Source organism: Podarcis gaigeae (genome assembly GCF_964106915.1).
Source record: "Podarcis gaigeae genome assembly, chromosome: 11".
In the NCBI taxonomy this organism is placed as follows: Eukaryota; Metazoa; Chordata; class Lepidosauria; order Squamata; family Lacertidae; genus Podarcis; species Podarcis gaigeae.
In genome coordinates, this window is record NC_139687.1 from 12,138,579 (window position 1) to 12,153,244 (window position 14,666).

Genomic DNA, 14,666 nt, shown 5'->3' on the forward strand with positions numbered 1-14,666 from the left:
ATACACCAACACACTGCTGCTGACATGCTAATGTGCCGTGACACGCAGTTTGGAAAGCTCTGGAGTAATGGGACACTTTAAGCAAATCAACACAACATATTCCACTACAGGCAGGGGTGCCAACTTGAATAAAAAATTGGGGAGACCCAGGTAAGCTCTGCCCTGCATAATTGATCACATGATGTAGTATGCGCACACCATTTGAATGGCAGTGCCCATCAGCTTTGGGGGGCAGCCCCCTCAAATATTTTATTGGGGGGGGCAAAGACTCCTTGGTCCCTAGGAGTTGGCTCCTATGACTACAGGTGGGTGTCACAGGTAGGAATCAGCGATGTTGCTACTATACAGGGTTGAGGCGGAAGCAATATTGCGAACTGTGTTTGAACAATGCAGCAATAGAAGACCAAAATAAATGTTTTTAATGCTGATTTTCATGCCATAATGATCCCGAATTATGTACCAGGGTTCTGTGCCCCAAACAAAAACACCTTGTCTATTGGCTGTTCTTTCTCCTCCAGTCAGTTTTAGGCAAAGTTTGATGGAGTCACTTTACAGGATATAACTGTCTCTGCACTTCCTCTGGTCTTGCTATGCCATCAAGTTTGCTCCCAAAATACATCTGTTTAGTCAGCTAGGAAAAAGTAAACTTGAACGTCTGGTTCGAGTGACTTATGAAAAACCCATTCAATATCGCATTACACAACCCATCCCGTGGAGTTATATGAATTTTAATCAGCTTTTAAGAGAAAGTAGCACTAGATTTCCAAATGGTTGCTTATTTGGAGACATTTTTCACTGCAGCAATTTAGAAGAACTGTCATGAAGATGCTATTATGAAAATGCTTTTAAATATGCCTCTAGGATTCCATGATGCACACAGAGACCTGAACCCTCTAAGCTGTATTGGTCTAAGTGGAAGCAAAACTTTTTGGAAATTACTCTGTTTTGTGATGAAGAAGGGTCTCTTCCCTTCTTTGCACTTGATGACACACTGTGGTTAGTTGAGACGATACCTGAACCCTCTGCCCCATCCTAAGTGACTGTGGGAATGTTGGTGGTAATTGGAACAAATCCGTTTGAACTCAAGACCTCAAAAGAGCAAAGTAAAGAATAATGAAAACCTTTAACTGTGTAAGTAAAGCTTAGAAAAAGCTATCTAACGGACAGCCGGCTCACTGGTGGATTCCCCATGGAATTTATATTGTTTCACCTAAAAGTCAGTTGGGGAGTGTAAATTAGAGGCCTACATGGGGTGTGTGTGCAGTGGCGTAGCGTGGGTTGTCAGCACCCGGGGCAAGGCAAGTAATTTGCGCCCCCTAACCCGTGGATTTGCGCCCCCTAACCCGTGGATTTGCGCCCCCTAACCCTAACCCCCAGATGTTGCGCCCGGTGCGGCCGCCCCCCCTGCACCTCCCCACGCTACGCCACTGTGTGTGTGTGTGTCACTTTTGGGTGGTTTGAGAGAAATCATTTCTACAATGAATCCACGATGCTGTATAAAATTAGACAGATTACATGGACTTTGTACTTAACAGTTAAAAATATACTTTTTTTATTGCTCTGTAATAAAACAGAAAGTGTCATGCTTTCTGTGTGCTGCTACATTCCACCAATAAAGGGACATCTAATTCATCAAATCCCCAGCCCATTTGCTGCTGTGGCTCTGTGAAGATAGGCAGGTCTGCGTCCCATGCCTTTTGTGAAGAGCAAGCATTTCCCAGGTAACATTGACTTGGAAGCTGGCCAGCCATGCCATTCCAGCGGCGGAAAAGATCCATAAATAATATCATTGCTATGCCATGCTTGTGAGTCATTCTGCCGACAGGGAATCTGCCCTCAGCTAGTGTCTAGCTACACTCCTAACGCCATCAAAAGTAGGCTAAAGGCCAAACGTCTTGCCAAATCAAAGCCACACTCACCAAAACTATGAAGGTTGTGGACCTTTGCAGCCTATAAATGAGGGTTGCTAGGCCCAACTAAAAAGAGCACCATTAGAATGAGAAAATGCTGCTCTTTTATGTAAGCTTCCCAATAGCTGGTGTGTAAGCTCCATGGGAACAACCGGTAACCATTTCACCGAACGTTCTGTGGTACATATTACCACACTTTGCACCTGATGTGCTGCCAAAGCTTATCTTCCACCTGATCCATCCAGCCAAGCCACTCCCTCGGACAGTTTGGTCCTCTAGAGGACCGCTTTGTCCTCTGAGGCGAAGACGTTCTGATTTGAGAACTCTTATCTCAGCTGATACCGACCGACAGAACTGATTTTAAATATTGGCATGGTGACGCTTCTGTTTCCACTGATTGTATATGTTAATGTACTTGAGTTCTCAACTGTATCTTCTTTCCAGTGAGACACATGTAGAGTATATTTTATTAAAAGCATCTAGCCCTCAGCTGCAGCTGCCTTTATGGCATCTGTGTACCCAAGAGGATTTGCTTTTCTAGTGACAGCCCCTTCAGCTGTATTAGATATCATGGAAGTTGGCTTGTTGTTTTTCTGAGTGGGAGAACAGAGCCTGTGGTGGGAAGGATGGCCTCAGAAGACCCAGAGAATGCTCTGAAGACCCTTGTTCTAGGTAACATGCCTGTAAATTGGGATGCTCTTTGCAATTCAATAAGGGTCTTTTAAATCCACAAAGGCTAAGTCCAAAACATTTATTATTTATTCGATATTTCTGTGCCCCCTTTCAGTTTTCAAATTCCAACACACTATACATATAGTCTAAGATAATTGAATGCCTCACCTCTTAGTATTGAATTCATTTGGGCTTACTTTCAAGTGAGTGGGGTTAGGATTGCAGCCTCAGTTATTAATATTAACAGTATTCATTTTTGACAGAACTTACTTTTCACAGTACTTCACAGGTAAGCTTAGGGGAAAGGCTAAGGGGTAAACCCTAAACAAATCCACAGTGGAATCCCTAAGATGGTTGGATAGCGTCTTATACTTCTCCTTCCAGCAAGTCCTGCAACCAAGCTGCTGCCAAACGTATTGCTCTGCTTTCATTTGGACCACATCAGTGAGGACGAGGGGGGTGTGTTATGTCATCTGGGCAGCCCAGGACCTCCATACAAGCTGCCCAGACTTGCACGTCAGAGAGGTCACTTTGGTGCTGCTTAGGCAGCAAAAGCGACATGGGATGCAGCAGTTATGAGTTACCAGTCTCTGCTGCCACAGCAGGCACTGTGATTCTCCATTGTTTGACTTGACCACCAGAGGCAGACACCATTCTCTCTCGAGACAGAAGCCAGCAACAAGGTTCTTCCATGTCTTTAAGAGCTGTGTGACAAGCAGGACTTGTCAGTAACACATATTCCAGCATACAAGGGAAGGGAAAGCTTCACCTGTCGAATTTGTGCCTGATGTGCAGTTGTTAAAGGCACAATTAAAGACCTTGGCAAGCGTAAGTTCATGAAGTTGCTACCGTTTATGCAACCAGACATTAGGTATTTGCAAACAATTAATCAACACCATACTCTATTAGTGTCTCTAGCAAAAAAAAAAGTGGGGTCTATATATACATGAAATAAGTGAAACATTTGAAAACATGCCCCAGCATCTTCTCCTTAATAGCACTGTGTCCTGCTAAAATGAACTGGGCATGCTGAAGATGTCATTGTTGTATATCCCCCCCCCTTCCTCTCAAACTTCAGGAATGTGGGAAGAGAAATGACATCCGCAGCTCAGAATGCAGAAATGTGCTGCTCTGGAGTACAGCTGTGTCATCAGAAGGCTGGAATGTACAGTATTGCTCAGCCCGTGAACATAGCTTTGGGCAGAGACATGTGTATAAGATCAGCAGCACCTGCCTCCCAGTGGAACAGCTCAGCTGTTGTGATAGCTGATGATCTAAATTTAAGGTTCACACATGCTTGATTCTATTTAATACCCTGCAAATAACATTCAAAAGGGGAGGGGGGAGAGACCATGACCACAGTTCCGAACTGACAAATGTTAGCTTGCCTTTTCTCTTGATATTTGTGCCTGAGCACATATGTCTAGAGCGGCGCTGTTAACAAGTGAAGCTGTTCGTTTCAGCCTCTCTTGGGTGTGGTGTGCAATGTACCCTCACCCCAGAAGGAAGACAAGATAAATTGGTCACAACTTTATTGAAATAACAAAAGGATCTGCAACAGGGAACTAAGCACTTGCGGGCTAAATTTGGGTAGGGAGCAAGAGAACATCAAAAGCCTTGCCTTCAATGTTTGGGCAACACCAACCTGGCTTGAACCCAGACCCTATCTTGAGAGCAGGTGGAGGTTCTCCTTGGCACCCAAGCACAAAGGCGAACTGAGTGGGGACATGCCCCCATTGTCCAGTCTTCGGCAGGATTAGCCTACAGGTCCCAAGTCCACCAAAGCATGCAAACACCTCACAAAACAAGGTGGCTGGTCATCCAGTCTTCCCCAAAGATGCCTCAGCTGTAAAGTGTGATTTCGTTGCAGGCGGCCCCAAATAATAATAATAATAATAATAATAATAATAATAATAATAATAATAATTTATACCCCGCCCATCTGGCTGGGCTTCCCCAGCCACTCTGGGCGGCTTCCAACAAAATATTAAAATACCATAATGCATCAAACATTAAAAGCTTCCCTAAACAGGGCTGCCTTCAGATGTCTTCTCAAAGTCTGGTAGTTGTTCTCTTTGACATCTGCTGGGAGGGCGTTCCACAGGGCGGGCGCCACTTCCGAGAAGGCCCTCTGCCTGGTTCCCTGTAACTTGACTTCTCGCAGTGAGGGAACTGCCAGAAGGCCCTCAGCGTTGGACCTCAGTGTCTGGGTAGAACGATGGGGGTGGAGATGCTCCTTCAGATGCCAAGGTGTGACAAAGTTGCAGCCAATGAAGCCAAATTAACCATGCACGCCTGATCAGAATAGCACAGAGCTGCCCCAAAAAAGACACCCCAAAGAGCCAGTGAGGGATGCTCCCCAAATTCAGTCGCTGATGGTGATTGGCTAATCATGCACTGAACAGAGAGGGGGTGGACAGGTTGCTGCCTGATGCTAACATGGAGGAGGCAAAGTTCCTTGTTCTGCGGGACAGTTGCTCGCCTCCCATTGGCCACCTAAGGTGGTGCATTGAGCAGCCAAGCCCCAGCCCTACCATGCAGGGAAAGCCCCTCCACCTAAGTCTTCATCCTTGCAGAGGGCCTGGGGGGCAAACTCTCTCCCCTTGCAATAAGCTGCAGAGGAGCCTATTGTAATAAGTTATATGGGAATTGTACCTTTTCAAGGCAAGCCCAGGGAAACCACACAAACCACATGAGATGATTGCATGTTCCTTAGAATAACTGAGCCTTCTATTCTTCTCCTCCATTTCTCACTCCACCTCCATTCTAATGTCTACCATAGTTGGTTGTCTTTTCAATAGAATGCCATGCCCATGCTAAGTGCAGAGAGGGCATAAAAATACTGCATTTGTTCCTTTGGAGATATCCAAGTATGAGAGACATATGCTAAATGTGGTTTATTAATCATGATGGGAATTGAGATACTGTGGCATACTTTCGACATGAACACAAGCCAAAAAGCCTTCTTCAAATTCCTTTCCTGCTCTGGCAGGGAACAGCAAACCAGCCACAGCAGATATTCAAGTGTATTAGTGTAGCAGAGGAGTTTAAAATGCTTTAAAGGGGCAGGGAGGTAAATAGTTTAAGAAATTAGCAGCAAAATCTGATGCAGGTTTCTTCAGTCCCCATGGGTTGTAGGCATGGTACTTAGAGTAGACCCATTTAAATTAATGCACATGACTAACTTATGTTTAGTAATTTTGATGGGTCTACTCTGAGTAGGACCAGCATTGGGTTCAACCCACTGTGTTTAATGGGACTTACTCTGAGGTAAGTGTGTGCAGGAGAGTACGTCTGTGCATTCCCATGCAAACAGTGGTGCCTACTTCTGAGTAAACCTGCACAGGCTTGCATTGCCTAAGCTACTATCTGATGGACTCATTCCTTCCAAGTAAACGTGCATAGGATTGCATTGTAAGTAGAATAAACCAATAAATGCTGACACCCGCCCACCACCACTGGAAATGTAATTCCACGCAAAGTGCCTCCAGTCTTAGTTTTAATCTGCAGTATGTTCATCTAAATTAGTCTTCATTAACAGCATGATAAGCTTTTCCCCATCTATTCTGACTGCCACTGTTCACTATATTTCTAAGGTAAACAAGGGGCACATGGGTGGCGCTGTGGTCTAAACCACTGATCCTCTTGGACTTGCGAATCAGAAGGTCAGCGGTTTGAATCCCCACGACGGAGTGAGCTCCCATTGTTCTGTCCCAGCTCCTGCCAACCTAGCAGTTCAGAAGCACACCAGTGGGTTTGAGCCCCACATTTGGCAGAAGATTCCTGCATTGTAAGGGGTTGGCCTAGATGACCCTCATGGTCCCTCCCAAACATGATTCCCTGATTCTCTGATTCCATGAAACCAATATCCCCCCTCCCACGGGTTCCATCTATTCATGAATATCTACCTTCCACACATCATATTCACGAACATGCAAACACCATACTGCCTCAACCACATTTGAAACCTCCCATTTACTCACACAAACATACAAGCCGACATCCAAAAACATGACATCCATTCACGTTCGTGCCTGGGCTTCAGTCCACAAATATCCACTGACTTCTGTTGATGTCTTCCAAAGGCGAACTTCCATCAGCCGACATCCACAAACATCAGTCTTCTTTAGCCTTGTAGCCTCCACCAACTTCCAAATCCAAAAGCCACTGGCTTCCATCCACCAACATCGGCCAGCTTCTCTTAGACGTCCGCCAGCTTCCAACCACAGATACCAGCAGCCTTCAAGCAAGCAAACTTGCCTTATTATCGCTCCCTAGCATCCCACTGCCAGAGGATTGCCTCCTTCCATTCACCAGTTTGCCTCCTCCAAGTGGAAGAAACCTGGGCAGTGCTGAATGTCACATCCATTGCCAGGTGTGTCCTGCTGGAAACAGAAAAGGGCTTTCCCCTTGGCCTGCCTTTATATCCACTCAGTTGCCAAGTGCTTTTATGACATCACAAGAAACCCACAGCCAATGGCAACAGCTGGGGAGGCATCATCTTCATTGCTTTGAGTCTCACAATGGTGGGTGGACCTATCAGTGATTGTGTGCTTGTTTATTCAGGAAGCGAGTGGCACTGTGGTCTAAACCACCGAAGCTTTTGGGCTTCCCAATAAGAAGGTTGGTAGTTCGAATCCTTGCAACGGGGTGAGCTCCTGTTGCTCTGTCCCAGCTACTGCCAACCTAGCAGCTCAAAAGCACACCAGTGCAAATAGATAAATAGGTACCGCTGCGGCGGGAAGGTAAATGGCATTTCCATGTGCTCTGGTTTCCATCTGAAGTGGTTTAGTCATGCTGGCCACATAACCCGAAAAGCTGTCTGTGGACAAACGCCGGCTCCCTAGGCCTGAAAGCGAGATGAGAGCCACATCCCATACTTTCCTTTGACTGGACTTAACCGTCCAGGGATCCTTTACCTTTGCCTTACCTGTAGCCAAATAACATCTGGTAGGGATATGGGTTGATCACCGTGAAGAGTGGACAGGGAGTATTGAGACAAATTGTCCTATGCATTTGGGCCCCCTCCCTTGTCCCAAATCAACTTTTCCATTAAGGATTGTGCTTTCATTCAGTACAGCGGATGCTTTCATCTTCACCAATACTATGCCTCATCGGTGGGGAAGCACCTCTCCCCAAGAAATAGTCGTCATCTTTTGCTGCCATTTTTGCATTCTGTTTTAACTAATCGCTCTCCCACCATCTTGGAATCTACTGAGTGGGTGGAATCCCTTATTGTCTCATCTCCCTGCATTGTCTGGGCAGCTTCACTTATGCCCCCGCAAGTCCTCATTTTGGGTTTTTAAATTGTGATGGCATCATTAAAAACTCCTGGGCCGTGTAGGGGGATCATTTCATGCGAAATGGTAGCGATGTAGAACGGGTTTCATGGCAAGGGGACAGTCTAGCCTGTAGACTGAATGGGGTGACTGTGCCCCTGGGAGTCATTCTGGACTCACAGCTGTCCATGGAGGCACAGGTCAATTCTGTGTCCAGGGCAGCTGTCTCCCAGCTCCATCTGGTATGCAGGCTGAGACCCTACCTGCCCGCGGACTGATCGCCAGAGTGGTGCATGCTCTAGTTATCTCCCACTTGGACTACTGCAATGCGCTCTATGTGGGGCTACCTTTGAAGGTGACCTGGAAACTACAACTAATCCAGAATGCGACAGCTAGACTGGTGGCTTGGAGCAGCTGCCAAGACTGCATAACACTGGTCTTGAAAGACCTACACTGGCTCCCAGTACGTTTTCGAGCACAATTCAAAGTGTTGGTGCTAACCTTTAAAGCCCCAAACAGCCTTGGTCCAGTATACCTGAAGGAGTATCTCTACCACCATCATTCTGCCCAGACACTGAGGTCCAGTGCCAAGGGCCTTCTGGTGGTTCCCTCGCTGCGAGAAGCCAAGTTACAGGGAACCAGGCAGAGGGCCTTCTCGAAAGTGGCGCCCTCCCTGTGGAATGCCCTCCCACCAGATGTCAAAGAGAACAACTACCAGACTTTTAGAAGACATCTGAAGGCAGCCCTGTTTAGGGAAGCTTTTAATGTTTAATAGAAATTTTTGATGTTCTGTAGGAAGCCGTCCAGAGTGGCTAGATGATGATGATGATGATGATTAACTGCCATGTTTAATTGGACTACCCCGAACTCCGCATGGTGAATAATCACTACTGAAGCATGTCACATGCCCTAGCACTCAAAGCATTGTTCCTCAAAATTGCCCTCTCTTTTTATTTTGCAGATCCATGTATTTGTGTACTCACAATTTCATTGGTGAATCCTTAAAAAAAGAGATGCAAACTAAGGCCTCAGCTAATTTATGCTCATCTCTAAAACATCCTAAGAACTCTGGGATGGTTTCACCCTGCTGGAGAGTGCACAAATAGCATTCATAGAAATACTGGAGTCTTTGCCAGCTATGCCCTAGTGCCCACAGGTGAGTATAAATGTGTGGCATTTCATATTTATGTATAACAGGACTATGTAGTTAGCTGAGATATTCTAGTCTCTGACCTTTCAATGCACATTCTATCCCCCACCCCTCTCTGTCTGTCTGTCTGTCTGTCTATCTGTCTGTCTGTCTAACTACAAACATACATACCACCTCGAGCTCTTTGGAGGGATATAAACGCAATGATAAGTAAATAAATGCATAAAATGGAGTAGAATAAACTTTAAGAATCCATGGACTGAGCAAAGCAGGATCCTGGTCCGACTGCATTGGCTACCAAGATCATCTTCTGAGGTACTCCTTTGTGTGTGTCTCCATGAGAGGTCCGAAGGGTGACAACACAAGAACAGGGCCTTCTGTGCAGTGGCTCCCCATCTGTTGAATGCTCTCCCCAGGAAAGTTCGCCTGGAGCCTTCATTATACACTTTTAGTTACCAGGCAAAAACATCCCTTTTCAACCAGGCCTTTGGCTGATCCGATTTACATCCTGCGTCTTTTAAAATGTGTGTGGGGGGGATATTGGTCTGTTGTTTTATTGTCATTGGGGATCTTGTGGTTTGATATCTTGATTTTATTCTGTGAACCACCCTGAGACCCTTGGGTATAGGGCAGTATATAAAGAAGAAGAAGAAGAAGAAGAAGAAGAAGAAGAAGAAGAAGAAGAAGAAGAAGAAGAAGAAGAAGAAGAAGTACTCTGGAATGCTGCTGTAATTGCATAACACATACTGTTATTTATTGTTTACTGAAAGGTTTTTGAGATTTTTATAACCAAATAACCCTTCTTCTAATTAAACAGCTTTACTGTATTTATATGTAATAGTAATAATTTATTATTACGGTCAAAGACCACTTCAAGAAGCACAATTGAGACTGCTATCACAAGAGTGAAATGGACATTTAAAACAATATACAATAACAGCTTATAGATTAAATTTAAAATAGTCGTGTGTACACAAAAAGACCTTAGGTTAAGCTAACATGCATAGATATATGTCCATATAGGGCCAACCCACATGTAAATGAACCACACATGTGATAACACTGAATGACAAGCCACCTCCTGAACTGCAGTTCCATGAGACAAACTCTGTCTGGTGATACACAGCATCTATGTTCAAGCACCAGACATGCTTCTGGGAGTCACTCCATGTCTAAAAATGGCAACACAACACAGAGATGATAGAGCACCAGGACTAGGAAGGATGTCCATGTGAAATGTATATTTTGCCCTTTTCCGGCATACCTGGGCCTTCAGTAAGCTAAAGGCGTCTGTGGAATTCTAACAACTTGCAAAGAAAGTCTGGCTATGTTTAAAGATACAGCTTCGGTTCAGAAAGCATTCGTTTCAGAATCCTGTGCAGGAGTATGTGTTCATATAAGGAGAATCCGGTGCTTATGAGTCTAGGTGTCTGGCCAACCAATCACAGAATTATGGAATATTTTTGGCATAGTTCTCTGGATAATTACACTGGTGTTCGGAATCAAACCCTGAAGAAAGAGAAAGGAACATGTACCTGTTTTGCAACAGGCTGAATCTTGCTATTTCTCAGCACTTTGGTATTAAAAATAAACAAATTCTGTGAAGAATGGCGCCAGGTTGCTTAGCTGAGGCACCAGAAAGCTATCTACCATATATCTACAGCATTGTAATGCCAGAGCCAGATTACATGATGTCTAATGTATTGGCTGAGATGTTTGCGGTGCTGAGCAAACGATTCTGGAAGCCAAACCTTTTTCTTGTCTACATTAATAATTCCCAAAGATCAAGTGCCAATTTGTGACTTGGTTGGGCTTGCTTCCAACATTTGAGTCTGGACAGGAAACATGTAGTATTTATTTTAGGTGTTGAGCAATACATCATGATATTGCCACATCGACAACAGCTTGAAATCGTGACAGAGCCGAGGGAATCGTACACTTAGGTCCCATCTGCACTATATGTTTAAAGTAGTATTATATCACTTCAAACAGTCATGGCTTCAAACAAGGAATCCTGGAAACTGTGGTTTGTAAAGGGTACAGAAAGATGTTACTGTTCTCCCAAAGCTTCAGTTCCCTGAGTGGTTTACGAATCAATCCTTTTTCCCATGGAACTCCGGAAATGGTAGTTCTGTGAAGGAAATAAGTACCGTATTTTTTGCTCTATAAGACTCACTTTTTCCCTCCTAAAAAGTAAGGGGAAATGTGTGTATGTCATATGGAGCGAATGCAGGCTGCGCAGCTATCCCAGAAGCCAGAACAGCAAGAGGGATCGCTGCTTTCGCTGTGCAGCGAACCCTCTTGCTCTTCTGGCTTCTGGGATTCAGAATATTTTTTTTCTTGCTTTCCTCCTCCAAAAATTAGGTGCGTCTTATGGTCTGGTGCGTCTTATAGAGCAAAAAATACGGTAACTACATGGCCTTTAGAAGATATCTGAAGGCAGCCCTGTATAGAGAAGTTTTTAAATGTTTCATTATGTTTTTATGCATGTTGGAAGCTGCCCAGAATGGCTGAGGCAGCCTAATCAGAATGGTGGGATATAAAACAACAACAACAACAGAATAGGATGCCCCCATTTTCATTGGAGAAATGTTGGAGGGTGTGCAAGTCTTAAAAAGTCTCAGCACCCTCACAAGCTACAGTTCCCAGGGTTCTTTGAGGAAAACCAAAAACTGTTCAAAGTGGTATAATACTGCTTTATAGTGCAGATGGGGCCATAATCTACCAAATCCATAAAGTCACACCACCCTCTTTCTTTGCCAGTATCAACCTATTTATAAGTATAAATTTCCATGCCAACGTATTCAACGTATTCATAAATATAATCGTCATACATTTTAGGTCATTCAGCTTTAACATAAAGTCTGCCTCCCCACCATAATATCAGCTTTTTCATCTGTGTTCCAGGCTCTACGGGTCTTAAGCCCCTCCTGTTATTATCGCATTTCCTGAGGGAGAAGGCTGGGTCATCTCCTACTGCTGTATAAAACAGAGAGACTCTGTGGAATGCCTGTCCTTTATTTTATCCATAGATTAGACTTGCTCTGATTTTCCATAAGGGGCAAGCCTCTCTACTTCAGTGTAGAAGAGTTCTGTGTACATTGTTGGTGGGCAGAAATACCATGTTGTGCTGGTCCTGGGGGCTAACTGAGAGGCGAGGTCGGAGTCCAGTCTGAGGTCGATGGTGCGGTATATAGGCTGTCCGTCAAAGCTGTAGCTGGTTCCAAGGCAGGGAGTCAGGTGGGGTCAGGAACTCTGGCAGGAGAGCAGGACAGGGTGCAGGCAGGAACAGGCTAGCAACAACATTGCTCCCGCAACCTGGGACTGGGGCTGACTGGCTTTTATCTGCCCCGAAGCATAGGGCGGCCCTGGTCCACAGGTGACTCACCTCTTCTGGCCTGGAGGTGAGCACTCCTCCTGCAGGAACTTAGTTCCCTCCACCTCTCTGCCCTGAGCCTCTGCAGTTCAGGAGAGGCTGGAGGGTTACCGGACCCAGAGGCAACCTCCTCTTCCCTTGATGGGGCTGAGAGTGGATCACCTGCAGGCAATGGGTCCTCCATCACCTCAGGGGCCAGAGCAGACTCAGCTGGTGCCTGCACCTGAGGATCCAGCACAGGTGAGGACCCTTCAGGCTCAGGCCCCAGCCCCGGCTCAGCTGGTTCTGGAGGCAGGGACTCCTGTGCAGGCTGGGATTCCTCAGGTTCAACCTCTGAGTCTGAATCCCAGGCCATCACACATGGACCAAACAAAGGTGGAGGGTGGCCAATGTCCAAGCACATTCACATATCCTCCAACATTTCTCCAATGAAAACAGGGATGTCCTAAGGAAAAGCGGGACATTCTGGGATCAAATAAAAAACAGGGACCATTTCTGTAAATGTGAGACTGGAAAATAGGGACACGTGGAGGGTCTGTATCTGGTGTTGTGTCACTTCACAACCACTGGTATGAAGGTGGTTTCACGCCACATGGCATGATATTGACCCAAAAGTCACAGCTCCGTAACACAAAATATAATGCAGTGTAAAAGGAACAGCAGAAACTAGGACAGATGTGCTAGCATTAAAACCAGGAAAACTACAGCAATAATATCAATGTGTGAATGCACCCCTTGTCTGCTAAGTGCATCCTTAAACTATGCAATTTGCTCCAACAAGATGTTGTGATGGCAACTAACTTGAATGGATTTAAAATGAGTTTAGACATATTCATTGAGATTGAGGCTCTCAGTGCCTACCAGAGGTAAGGTAAAGGACCCTAGGATGATTAAGTCCAGTCAAAGGCGACTATGGGGTTGCGGCGCTCATCTTGTTTTCAGGCCAAGAGAGCCAGCCTTTGTCCAAGACAGCTTTCCAGGTCTCGTGGCCAGCATGATTAAACTGCGTCTGGCACAATGGAATACTGTGACGGAAACTAGAGCGCGCAGAAACGCCATTTACCTTCCCACCGCAGCTGTACCTATTTATCTACTTGCACTGGTGTGCTTTCAAACTGCTAGGTTGGCAGGAGCTGGGACAGAGTAAGGGGAGCTCACCCCGTTGCGGGGATTCGAACTGCTGACCTTCGGGTTGGCAAGCCCAAGAGGCTCAGCAGTTTAGACCACAGCGCCACCCACGTCCCCTACCAGAGTACAAACTCTCCAATGTTAGAGGCAGCATGCCCCTGGATATCAGCTGTAGGGCATCCCAAGTGAGGAAAATGCTATTCCATAGATGTCCTTTGCAGGCTTCCCACTGGCATCTCCTTGGCAACTGTAAGAATGGGATGCTGGACTACTTTGAAGATTGAAATAAATCCATCTTTGAAGGTTGTGATAGATAAGCAAACTGTGTGCGCCTCAAGGGACAACTCACACAACCAAATATATGTGGGCCATTTAATGCCCCCAATGAACATTAGAAAAGAAAGCAGGGAGGAGGAGGAGGAGGAGGAGGAGGAGAAGGAGAAGGAGAAGGAGAAGAAGAAGAAGAAGAAGAAGAAGAAGAAGAAGAAGAAGAAGAAGAAGAAGAATGATAATAATTTATTATTGTACCCTGCCCATCTGGCTGGGCTTCCCCAGCCACTATGGACGGCTTCCAACAAATATTAAGAATACATTAAAATGTCACACATTAAAAACTTCCCTGAACAGGGCTGCCTTCAGATGTCTTCTAAATGTCAGGTAGTTGTTTATCTCTTTGACATCTGATGGGAGGGTGTTCCGCAGGGCGGGCGCCACTACCGAGAAGGCCCTCTGCCTAGTTCCCTGTAGATGGATGGTCACATAAAAACATGGCTGAAGCAATGAGAATTGGTGAATGCATTGGGTTGCAAATGAGACTTGTGGCCTAGACATGCCTTAATGATGTATACTATTGTAATACAAAGGTATATATCAGATTGGGGATTTGGAGAAGAAGGTGAAAGGCAGAAAAGAGTTATATATAATACTGTAACCAGACAATTATTCTGCGCACATTTAAGGTTTAAGGCTGTCAGTTTCCAAAAGTTATTTCAGTTTGTCTGCTGTTAAAAAAAGATGAAACCAGATTTAAGGCTACTGTTTTCTCCATTAAAGATTGAGATACTGTAAGCTTGCAGTAAAAACAGTGGTCAGTAACTTGAGCAGAGTGCTAATGAGACTTTTTCAGCGTAAGGTTATGAAACTATTTCAGG

General features: G+C 45.3%; 1 protein-coding gene and 1 long non-coding RNA gene across 2 annotated transcripts in view; one reads left to right on the plus strand and one right to left on the minus strand.

Moving 5' to 3' along the window:
- DIRAS2 (DIRAS family GTPase 2) overlaps positions 1–14,666 on the minus strand; it is a 325,804-nt gene that overhangs the window by 77,338 nt on the left and 233,800 nt on the right. The window lies entirely within an intron of this gene.
- Positions 7,114–9,306, plus strand: LOC310827264. Its single transcript, XR_014556264.1, has 3 exons — positions 7,114–7,205; positions 8,657–8,737; positions 8,823–9,306. It is a non-coding gene; the product is annotated as an uncharacterized lncRNA (long non-coding RNA).